The 12,407-nt window shown below is 38.1% G+C and overlaps 1 non-coding gene across 1 annotated transcript; it reads left to right on the forward strand.

The window, feature by feature from the left end:
* The first annotated feature begins 10,096 nt into the window (after positions 1-10,096).
* On the forward strand, positions 10,097-10,203 carry LOC121208148 (small nucleolar RNA R71). Its single transcript, XR_005903114.1, has one exon. It is a non-coding gene; the product is annotated as a small nucleolar RNA R71 (small nucleolar RNA).
* The last annotated feature ends 2,204 nt before the right edge of the window (positions 10,204-12,407 follow it).

Here is a 12,407-nt window from a genome sequence, read left to right on the forward strand (position 1 = left end):
CAAGCGCCATTGCCAACGCCGCCACGTGCAGCGGTCGGAAGTTGGAAAACTTCCCGTTTCAACACAAAATTAGAAACGGTTCATCTCCTCTTTTCCCTTTTCATGTTACCAGCATATATTTTGTAAAAAAAAAAGAAATATTCACCTCTGTATTCTTTGATATTCTGCCCATGTTTCTCTTATTTTTATTTATATCCACTGTTTTTTTTAGAACGATAGCACTCGGGCTTTATAGCCACTGTTTACAATATATTTACATCTTTATTTTATTTCCTTGCCATATTTGTTTCGTCTCTGTCGTTTCTTTCCCTTTTTTACAGATGATTGAGGAAAATCCGGCAATGATCGTGCTGACAACATAGATCTACTGGTGGCGTTGATCACGACGTGATTCGAAGCCTGGAATCAAGGCCTGAAATCTCGGCACTGATAGTGGGTTACGCGAGACGAACAGTCATGTCGTTTGGAATGCTTGCGGTGCTAGTGTTTTTGGAAACCCTAGGGTTTCCTGATTCAATTTAGGTTTTGGGCCTTCCTGGGCTTCACTACTTTGGGTCTACTTGGGCCGTCCATTTGGGGGTTAGATGTAACCGGGTTGTTTGGGTTGTCACCGGGCATAAGGTTTAAGTATTTGGGTCAAATGTAAACGGGTAATGGGCTGTAAATGTAAATGAATTTTGGGCTTTATATTGTAAATGGACTGTAATAAATAAACATTCATTTATTTTATTTTTTTTGATTTTGGCTTTAAGGCCCGGGCAAATTTGGGCTACTACATGTAAAAGTTATAGTTGAATAAACTATGATGACCTCTTCCAGGTAATCTACGTAATTGTTATCCTCAGAGATATATGTGACTTTTTTGTTTCTGATGAACTTCTTATCGTGTGAGAATGTTAGCTAACTCTAATACTAGATGAAAGCATTGTTGGTCTAATCGGTTTATGAGCAGTATTTTCTTTTGGTTTTCTCTGAGGAATCATCAGGAATTTATTATTCTCTTATGAATTATGTTCTTGGATTCTTGGTATGGTATCGTATCTTGGATTTCCTTATCTTGGTTTTCCTATTGTTCATACTTTGTAAATTATTAATCATGGCTCATTTTTGAAGTGTGTTCATTGACTTGTGATAACTATGTCTGTTATGATCATGTTTCTGGTTCGATCATAGAAACGTGGTGATTCTGGCATCTGAAACCTTTAATTTTGTGAAAGGAATTGACATCGGCAATAGTAATAGTAGTGAAATCACAAGCTCTAATTTGTATGATGGACTTCTTTTCTCAGGTAAGCTAATTAAAGTCAATGCATTCAATCAGGATATCTTTGTTTCTTTGAACTAGTATGATTGTAAAGGTCTTTGATAGCTTGATAAGAGAATTTTGAAAGATTGTGTGTATGAATTGTTTTAATAACATGAAGAAAGGAGCATTTCAATATGTATTATAAGATGGTTGAAATTGACTCAATTGCTTTATCAGAGTGAGTTCATCACTTGACATGTGAATTGATTTATGTGTGTTTAAAGTATCCTCAAGAATGGTAATAAATTTAGTGCATTCATGAGTTTATGAATAGATAGTCTGATGTAGACAAATTACATTCTTGAAAGCCTGATATAGAGATATATATCTATTAGAATTGTTCTAATCGAATGATGTTATCATGATTAAAGTTGTTCTGATTGGTAAAGTTATCACAGCTATGAAATGGTTGAATGATCTATGCATGTTAACAAAGTTCGAAACAGTTAAAAGTATTATTAATCGAAGCTCTAGTTCTGAGTTCAATTTGAACTGAGTAAAGAATTTATGATTCTCAGTGATGCATTGTTGAACAAATTGGAATGTGTCTAAATACAAGAATGTAGAGAGGTAGTTTGTACTTTTGGATGGTTAAAGTCATGTTAAAAGAGAACTGTTCGACTGGTGCTTTAGAGACAGTCACTTCTATGTCTATGTTGTGAATTTGATGATTTCGTATGTTCGATGAAAAATGTCATATGCTTCCTAATCCTAATGCGTTAAAGTATCTAATGCCGCAGAAAGATCTAAATTTAAGACAACGTGAATGTTTTGAGATGTTAAAAAACTGTGAGTAATTATCGATTTACCTTTTGGAAAGCAAGTATGGTTACAGATGCTTGAATGGATTTTTTTTTTTGAGGTTTGGATACATGACCTAGCTAAATTAAATGCTAAAGCAAGGTTTTCTTTGTGAAACTGAGAAGCTCAGAAATGTGATAGTGGGTAGTAATCTAAATAAGTTCAGAGTGAGTTTACTTCTGATGTTGAATTTCAAGTCAGACCTAAATCCTGTTATTCTCATTTTTCTAAGATAGAAAGTTGCGAATAGATGAATTCAGAGTTTTATGCAGAAGTCGTCGTACAAGGCTCAGTGGTAGCTCGTCTGTTCATTCAAGAGTAACAGAATGTGCAGTTATATAAAGTAGATGTGCTAGTGATTGCGTATGTTACATGATATTTTACAATCCTTATTCAGATGACGATATGTAAATAGATAAAAGTCAAAAATCAAGTGTATTCAAGATTAATATTGATCGCGTGATTCGTAACAAGTAATAAATATTTATAATGAAGATCAAACCTAGACTAACTATTATCGCGACGAAAAGGCAAACGCACTTATCGAACAATAGTATAGTAATGGCAAGACCGCGATATCGTACCCAAGGGAACCAAAAGTACCCATAATAACTATCTTTTTATTATCTAGCCTAGGAATAAAAGGATTTGTTTATTAAACTAATTATCTAAAATAATTAACTAATTTAATTAAAGCGAAAAGAAAATTTGGAAAAAGACTTGAAGAGAATCAATTGATAAAAATGACACCCAAGGAGGAATCCACCTAGATTTCACTTGTTATCTGACTCTAAACTGGATGATTTATTCACTTGACTTGATCCGTGAGACTCCCTAACATATGTTATTATCCCTTTCGAGACTAATAACGTCTAACCCTCAGTTGAACTAATCAAAATTTCTTTCTTAATTAAAACACATAGGGAAGTAGTAAATCACTCTATGGACTCCCATATTAGGTTTCACCCTAATTCTATAAAATCTCATAACCCTATTTTTAGGCGTTCGATCAACTCTGCTTAATTATGCCAAATCTACTCTTAGGCAGGGTCTATTCCTCCTCTGCATAAGCACATCAAATCATGAATTAATACCCGGAATATTAACTCAAGCATTAAGAACACATAATTAAGAACAAATCAAGTATTTATCATACAGTTCAGATAATAATAACAAGATCCATCATAGGTTTTATCCCCCTTAGGTATCTAAGGGGTTTAGTTCATAATAAAATAAGAGTACATCTCAAAAGTATAAAAATAACAAAACATGAAGAAAACTCTAAAACCCCTGAAGGAATTCTGAGAGAGATCTTCAGTCTTGGAGTAGCTCTGGCTTTTGGGATGGATCGTCTGGCTTCCTTCAAGTAATTCCTAGCATGTGGTTCTGTATTCCAGAAAAGTTCTGGAAGAGGCCTCCTCTCTGGGTCATACTTAGGGTGTTTATATAGGCTTTGGATTGGCTTTCTTCCTCCTTAAGTACCCTTTTTCCGTATAAAATACAACTCTTTGAAAAAGGGACACTCCTGTGTGCCACGACCGTGTGACATGATTTCTAAGCCGTGTTCGATCCGTTAAATTGCCATGGTTGTGTGGGCTCAATGGCCAGGCCGTGTGAATCATGTAAACCTTGGTCGACACCCCCAAAGGCCACAGGCGTGTGAAATACTCGTGTGGCAAGGCTTAGGCCATGTGATCTTCTCGATTTGGTCTATTTTGTCCCTTTTTAGCTCGTTTTTGGCTCCTTTTGACTCTTGGTGCTCTCCTGAGTACAAAACATGAAATAATCAGATTAAGAGCACCAAAATCTACAATTCTAGTAGTAAACATCCATAAATATACTAAGTATTTGGGGTAAAACTATGTATAATTTGGCGTTTATCAAATACCCCCACACTTAAGCATTTGTTTGTCCTCAAGTAAAACTATCATTTACTGCTAGAATTCATTCTTTTCAATCACATGATCAGTATTGATAATGTTACAAACTATTCCACGGTTATACAGTGAGAATTTAACTATAGGGTTATTAAAAGCCTCAAACAATCTAAATCGGATATTTTGATAATAAAAATGATAGGTAATCTCCTTCCTCTAAGTATTCAACTTTAGTCCTAAATATACAAGTGATGACATCCTATCTAAAGATTCACTCAAATCACTCAAAGTGTTTAAGGTTCAAGATTAAGCACTCGATTGTCTAACATGAAAATTTATTACTATAGGCTTGCATGAAAATCAAATCTCCACCACTTGTAAATGATATGATACACTAATCAAAAAGTCTTTGCATGGTTGTAATGGGGTTTAGGTTACAGGTACGGATACAAGCTGAAGAACAGGGGTTAGAATCGAGATAATTTCAATATGTTACCCCACTATCAAAAACTTAATTAGTGAACCACAAACAAATATCTAGAACTATGTTACATGAGTTCATGACAACTTTAGCTTGCTGAGAATTACATTATTTTTTTAAGAACAAATCAAGTCAATACAATACAGAAATCATACTTCATGATTCAGTAACAAAAAATGGGAACATGGTGAGGTAATAATATTAAAATTAGTCTCGATAAAAAGGTAAATTAGGTAAGAGGATTTCAACAATAATGGGTTAATGGGTTAATGATAAGGGTTAATCAATAAAAAAAAGGTTAGTATTCTCAAAGGGGGTTCGCTAAGGGTTAAATTATGTGAGAAGGCTTTTTATGGAGTAAATGAGTTAAATCCTAAGTGCCTTTATCATCTTAGTATATCAAATCATACGTGTGATCTCGACATGTATAATCGAAGCAAGTTCTAGAATAACAGTTCAATGTTGACACACTCAAACCACAAAAGAAGTGAGCAAGAAAGAAAGCTATATGCTCAAAAGGCACAAAAATCTCACCAAAAATTTGGGTTTTTGATGTCATTTCTGTATACTTAGGATTTCAAGATAATACCTCAATTTAGGAGAAATAGTCTAAAAATTTTATTTCTCAAAATATCAACTTATCATGCTCGATTCTTTAAGGTCCTATAATCAAATAATCATGCATAATTCCCTTGGTCTAATTCACGACATATCAACAATAATTATATATCAATCAAAATTCATTCTATCAATATTATGAGAAGATCACTTAAGCACAAGACCAAATTCAGGGATTTGAGAATAATGCAAAAAGTTAGGTTTCATGTTCACCTCCCCACACTTAAGATGTACATTGCCCTCAATGTATAGAGAAAGATTATTCAAAATAAATAAAATCATAAGAGGAAAGGAGGTGAAACTCCCTGTTATATGGATGTGGAGCTTGATTCTGAGGATGGAGTGCTCGAGGAAAGTGGTAGCTGCCATTGTTCTTGGCTAGATGAAGAAATTGGGTCGTTGAACATGGCACTCGTGAGGAATTGTTTCCCTTTTGTTTCCTCATTCCGTAAAATATTCCTAGCAGCTTTGCTTGGAAGTCTATAGAATCATGAAGTGCTTATTAAGAGTTGGTGTGGAAGAGAGCGTAGTGGAATTACTTGTTAGAAATACCAGAAAATAGAAAAAAGTAAAATTTACTAATATAGATATGTCTTTCAAAATAAAATAATAAAATTGAAATGAAAATAAAAATAAAAATAAAATAAAATAAAATAAGAATAAGAATAAGAATAAAAAATAGAAGGATTCAATGATCCTCGTCGGTGGGGCCCTCAGGTGGTGGTACTGGAGTGGCAATGTGAAAGTGATGGCATAGCTGTTGCATCCTGGCCAGCATATCGTCCATCTGTCAGTCCCATCACCGATCGCGCTCGTGAATCATCTCAAACTGCGTAATGGAATATTGCTCGGAGTGGGTGAGTCGGTCGGAAAGATGTGCCAATGAAGTAGCCGCATGAACTGGTCATTCCCTAGGTGGTGCAGTGGAAGACTCCTCATGATGTGGGGGAACATCATCAGGGATGTCCTCAAGATCCTCCTCATCAATGGCATGCGAGAGACGGTACTGAGGAGGATCGGTCCCAGGTCGGCGCTCGATCATCCTCATGTGTAACATAGTCATGATGCCCTGTGGGGACATCTGACCTATCAGGGTAAGTGTTGATGACTGGGTCGCGGTGTTGAGGAGGCCGAAGTGTCTGGCAAGGCGTGTCACGTAGGGGCCGATGGAGATTACTCCCTTCCTATGTCACTCGGTCTGATGGAGAATAGCGAAAGCAATGAAGTAGGCCAAGTTAGTCACGTGTGCATTCGCCATGCACCATAAATAGTAGGCGTCGTGGGTGTTGACGATGCCGGTGCTCTCTCTCCTTCCGGTCAATGTGTGTGCCAATATGGCATGGAGATTTTGTATCGAAGGGGGGAGAGCTGAGGCCTTCGAGCGGCTGGGGTCGTAGGTGGAAGAGATTGGTGCCAAGCCTTCCAGCACAAGGAGAGGGAGATGTGGATATTGTGTGATAGTGCATTCATATACTCCTCTTCCATAAACTCATCGGTGTAAAGTCCCAGAGTAACTCCAAACTCTGGGACACTCATCGCACGAACTAGACCGCCTAATCGGAAGCGAATGGTGCCTGGGTCATCATTGTTCGTCATCACCACTTGTAAATGAAAAGTAGAGCATAATTCTAAAGTTAACTCTAAATAAGTGGGCTCGGTAATAGTGAAGAATCGTTCTTATGGGTTTGTAGACGGGAGGGCGCGGATGGCATTAGCGAGCTGGACTTACTCTACGGCAGCCCAGTCGATACAGCGACCTGTTGTGATGGGTCATGTGCGTAGTATCTGAAATAGCTCCTCCTGCGAAGCTTGTAAAAATTCAAGAAACGGGTGCCAAACTTTGGCTGTAGCACGTACCGAGGATGAATCCAGTCCCCTACGTATTTTTGAGGAAGGGACCACGGCCTTCTTGCCTCTTAATGACGACATAATGTACCTGAAAATACATGAGCATTGATAGAATCCAAGATACATCAGTAGTTAAGCAATAGGCCTAAAATTAGTATATGCTATTTAGTAGCTTAAACAAGTCAAATATAGAAAATTCTAAAGCCAATTCCTAACTTGTCTAAAACATATTTGTAATAGTAACAATATCTATGCAAAGCATGTAGAATACTAATGTAGCAACACAAATTGGAAAAATAAGGTTGAGAAAGTGAACCAAAGGCTGTTGTAAGGCGGTGCACGGACGTGTGGTGGAGAGCACGGGCATGTGACACGGAGAGGAAGCTATGTGGTGGGAAAATAGAGGGTATAGGGAGGGGAAAATAAGGATTAATGCAAGGAGAGTGGATTTGAGGGTGGTTTGGGGTTGGCGAAGTGAGAATTTGGGGAATGGTAGCTAGAATAGGGATTAGGGTTTGGGGGAGGGTAGATTTCGGCTAGGGTTTTGAAAAGAGGAAGAAGATGAACAGTGGTTTGTTTATATAGGGGAGGGTCACACGGCCTAGGGCCACTCCCGTGTACTTTGAGGGTGAGCCCGTGTTTTTTAAATTTTGTGAGTTAGGTCATGCCCGGCTACTATCACACGCCCGTGTGTCTTGGGCGTGTGTCAAACACAACCATGTCGCACGGTCATGCCTAGCTTTGTTCGCTTCTCCCACACCCGTGTTTTATGGTAGCATGCCCGTGTATTGTTGTACATGGCTGAATGGCACAAGCGTGTCACACGCCCGTGTCGAAGAAACAGAATCGAGCCTTGTCCCTGGCACACCTGTGTTGTTCCTATCAAGTTCACCCACAGCCATGTCGCACGGCTGTAGGGATTTATCGCACCCCGTGTTTTGGGAAATCATGTCTTGCTTCAACACGGCCGTATCGCACAGTCGTGTCTCTTCCCCTGTTTGGCCAAGGGTTTAGGCACGCCCGTGTGCCTAGCCATGTGTGCTGAAAAACTTTGCAATTCAAAGACTAAGTTAATTTATTAGAAGTGTGAGAAGTTAAAAATAAAGAAATCAAAATATGTTAGTGCTTGGGTTGCCTCCCGAGAAGTGCTTATTTATAGTCTAAGCTCGACTTACCTCTCTGTTGATTTATCATGGTGGTTTGAGGAGTTCATACTCCTCGTTCCTACTTTCAATCTTAAAATAAGGTTTTAATAGGGTGTTGTTTACCTTAAAAGTGCTGAACTTGGGATGACTCACCTCAACCGTACCGAATGGGAAAATACTGAGTAACGTAAGAGGCATTTCCTCATTTGGTGTGGTAGTGACAATGTGGGGATCTGCGGCATCCAGTAAGACTTTATCGCCAACCTGAAGTTGATTAGGAGAGGTATCGGGCTTGTTTTGGCGTAGTTTTGGTTTATCACATGTTCTCGATTTGTGTGCTCGCCATTCATCTAGCTCCTCTATTTGAAGCCTTCGTTCCTCATGGGTATCTTTGTTCTCTATATAATAATAGTGCACTATCTCCGTTGTCTTGGTTCGAGGGGGTTACTGCAAGGATAATTGAGTATTAGTTCTATCATCGACAGGTTTTATAGCGTTATCTTGAGTTTTAGAGGTTTTGACTGAGTCGCGTGCTTGAAGTGTTACTGCATCATCACCTACACGAAATGTTAGCTCTCCTGTGCCTACATTAATAATCGTTCTGGAAGTTGCTAAAAAGGGTCGTCCTAAAATTAAAGGTACCTCGTTATCCTCATCCATATCTAAGACAACAAAGTCTACTGGTAAATAAACTTATCAATTTTAATGAGAACATCTTCAATAATACCCTTAGGAAATCTAACTGTTTTGTCAGCCGATTGTATGCTCATCCAGTCTGTTTGGGTTTACCGAGACCGAGTCGTTTAAACATTTTATAGGGTATAACATTTATACTTGCCCCTAGATCAGCTAAGGCATTATTCACAGATAAACTACCAATTAAGCAAGGAATTGTAAAACTCCCTGGATCTTTCAATTTGTTAGGTAGCTTATTCTTTAGAGTAGTTGAGCAAACTGCATTGAGTTCCACATGCGATGTAGCGTCTAATTTCCTTTTATTGCTCAGAAGTTCCTTTAAGAATTTTGCTGAGTTGGGCATCTGCGAAAGAACTTCAATAAAGGGTAAGTTAATATGTAATTTCTTTAAGAGTTTGACAAACTTACCCAATTATTCTTCTATTCTGTCTTTCGTCATCGCTTTAGGATATGGCACACGAGGTTCATGATTCGTACTTACCTATTTGGGATTATTATTGTTTACCTCTTCTCGTCCTTTGTTCATCGCGTTGTTTTGCTGTATTTCTGGCTCGGGTGCATGAGTCCGTCCTTATTTTGAGTGCTAATTGCATTGAGGTGTTCCCTCGGATTAGGTTCAGTATTACTTGGTAAGCTACCTTGTGGTCGTTCGGAGATTAGTTTGGATAGCTGGCCTATCTGAGTTTCGAGTCCTTGGATCGATGCTTGTTGATTCTTAAGTGCTGTCTCGGTATTTTGGAAATGGGTTTCTGACACCGAGATAAATTTAGAAAGCATCTCTTCAAGTTTTGGTTTCTTCTCTTGTTGATAAGGTGGCTGTTGAAAACCTTGGGAATTTTGTGGCTTTTGATTCCCTTGACCACCCTAGGAGAAATTTGGGTGGTTCCTCCAACCTGCATTATAAGTATTACTGTATGGGTTATTTTGAGATCTAAAGTTATTGTTACCCATATAGTTGACTTGTTCTTCTTCAGTTGTAGGATTGAAGGATTGTTATTCTGTATGCAAACCTCCCCCGCTTGAGTCACACCTCATTACTGGATGTACCTGCGTAGAACCAAGAAAACTATCAATCTTTTTATTGAAAAGTTCTACCTAATTAGAGAACATGGTGACTGAATCGATGTTATAAACACCGACTGTTTTCGTTGGCTTTGTCTTCATAACTTGCCACTGATAATTGTTCAGTGACATCTCCTCTATGAATTCATAGGCATCTTCCGGTGTTTTATTGTTGATGGTTCCGCCAGCAGCTACGTCAATCATTTGTCTTGTCGAGGGATTCACACCATTTTAGAATGTATGAACTTGCAGCCAAAGCGGTAACCCATGGTGAGGACACCTTCTCAGTAAGTCCTTGTATCTCTCCCATGCATCGTAAAGTGTTTCTAAATCCATCTGCACAAAAGAAGAGATATCATTACGTAATTTAGCCGTTTTAGCTGGCGAAAAATATTTTAGTAAAAATTTATCGGTCATTGGTTCCCAAGTAGTGATAGACCCTCGTGGTAACGAGTTCAACCATTGCTTGGCTTTGTTTCTCAGTGAAAAGGGAAATAATTGAACACGAATGGCATCATCAGAAACGCCATTGATTTTGAATGTATTGCAAAATTCAAGAAAATTTGCCAAGTGCGTGTTGGGATCCTCATCCTGCAAACCATTAAACTGAATAAACTGCTGTATCATTTGAATTGTGTTAGGTTTTAGTTCGAAATTATTCGCAGCAATAGCAGGTCTAACTATACTAGACTCAGTTCCAGTTAAAGAAGGTTTAGCATAGTCATACATAGTATGTGGAACAGGATTTTGATTAGCTACAATTGCAGGAGGCATCTGATTACCTGGGTTTTCAGCCATCTCTTCTGTTGGGGTTTGAGTATCGTCTTCTCGCTCGTTCTCCGTGTATCATAAACTACTCCTTATTTCTCTTTGATTTCTACGAACTGTGCGATCAATTTCTTCATCAAAAAGTAATGGTCCTGATGGGTTTCTTCTAGTCATAAACTGTAAAAACCTGCCAAGAGAGAGAAAAAGTAAATTAATAAATAAAAAAATTGCAAGAAAAATAAATGGCTAAAGTAATAAAAATTTAGTGTTCTAATATTTCAGTTCCCCGGCAACGGAGCCAAAAACTTGATCGTGTGATTCGTAACAAGTAATAAATATTTATAATGAAGATCAAACCTAGACTAACTATTATCACGACGAAAAGGCAAGCGCACCTATCGAACAATAGTATAGTAATGGCAAGACCGGGATATCGTACCCAAAGGAACCAAAAGTACCCATAATAACTATCTTTTTATTATCTAGCCTAGGAATAAAAGGATTTGTTTATTAAACTAATTATCCAAACTAATTAACTAATTTAATTAAAGTGAAGAGAAATATGGAAAAAGACTTGAAGAGAAGCAATTGATAAAAATGACACCCAAAGAGGAATCCACCTAGATTTCACTTGTTATCTGACTCTGAACCAGACGATTTATTCACTTGACTTAATCTGTGAGACTCCCTAACCTATGTTATTATCCCTTTTGAGACTAATAACGTCTAACCCTCAGTTGAATTAATCGAAATTTCTTTCTTAATTAAAAACCCTAGGGAAGCAGTAAATCACTCTATGGACTCCCATATTAGGTTTCACCCTAATCTGGCAAAATCTCATAACCCTATTTCTAGGCGTTCGATCAACTCCGCTTAATTATGCCAAATCTACTCTTAGGCAGGGTCTATTCCTCCTCTGCATAAGCACATCAAATCATGAATTAATACCCGGAATATTAACTCAAGCATTAAGAACACATAATTAAGAACAAATCAAGTATTTATCATACAGTTCAGATAATAATAACAAGATCAATCATAGGTTTTATCCCCCTTAGGTATCTAAGGGGTTTAGTTCATAATAAAATAAGAGTACATCTCAAAAGTATAAAAATAACAAAACATGAAGAAAACTCTAAAACCCCTAAAGGAATTCTGAGAGAGATCTTCAGCCATGGAGTAGCTCTGGCTTTTGGGATGGATTGTCTGGCTTCCTTCAAGTAATTCCTGGCGTGTGGTTCTGTATTCCAGAAAAGTTCTGGAAGAGGCCTCCTCTCTGGGTCATACTTAGGGTGTTTATATAGGCTTTGGATTGGCTTTCTTCCTCCCTAAGTAGCCTTTTCTGTGTAAAATACAACTCTTTAAAAAAGGGACACGCCGGTGTGCCATGACCTTGTGACGTGATTCCCAGGCCGTGTTCAATCCGTTAAATTGCCACGGTCGTGTGGGCTCAATGGCCAGGCCATGTGAATCGTGTAAACCTTGGTCGACACCCCCAAAGGCCACGGGCGTGTGAGATGCCCGTGTGGCAAGGCTTAGGCCGTGTGATCTTCTCGATTTGGTCCATTTTGTCCCTTTTTAGCTCGTTTTTGGCTCCTTTTGACTCTTGGAGCTCTCCTGAGTACAAAACATGAAATAACCGGATTAAGAGCACCAAAATCCACAAATCTAGTAGTAAACATCCATAAATATGCTAAGTATTTGGGGTAAAACTATGTATAATTTGGCATTTATCAAATATGGTCAGTGATTATGTGAACGTAATAATGACATAGAGTTATTATAGATTTCGTATCGGGATTGTC

The sequence above is a fragment of the Gossypium hirsutum genome, chromosome A01 (genome assembly GCF_007990345.1).
Source record: "Gossypium hirsutum isolate 1008001.06 chromosome A01, Gossypium_hirsutum_v2.1, whole genome shotgun sequence".
Lineage (NCBI taxonomy): Eukaryota > Viridiplantae > Streptophyta > Magnoliopsida > Malvales > Malvaceae > Gossypium > Gossypium hirsutum.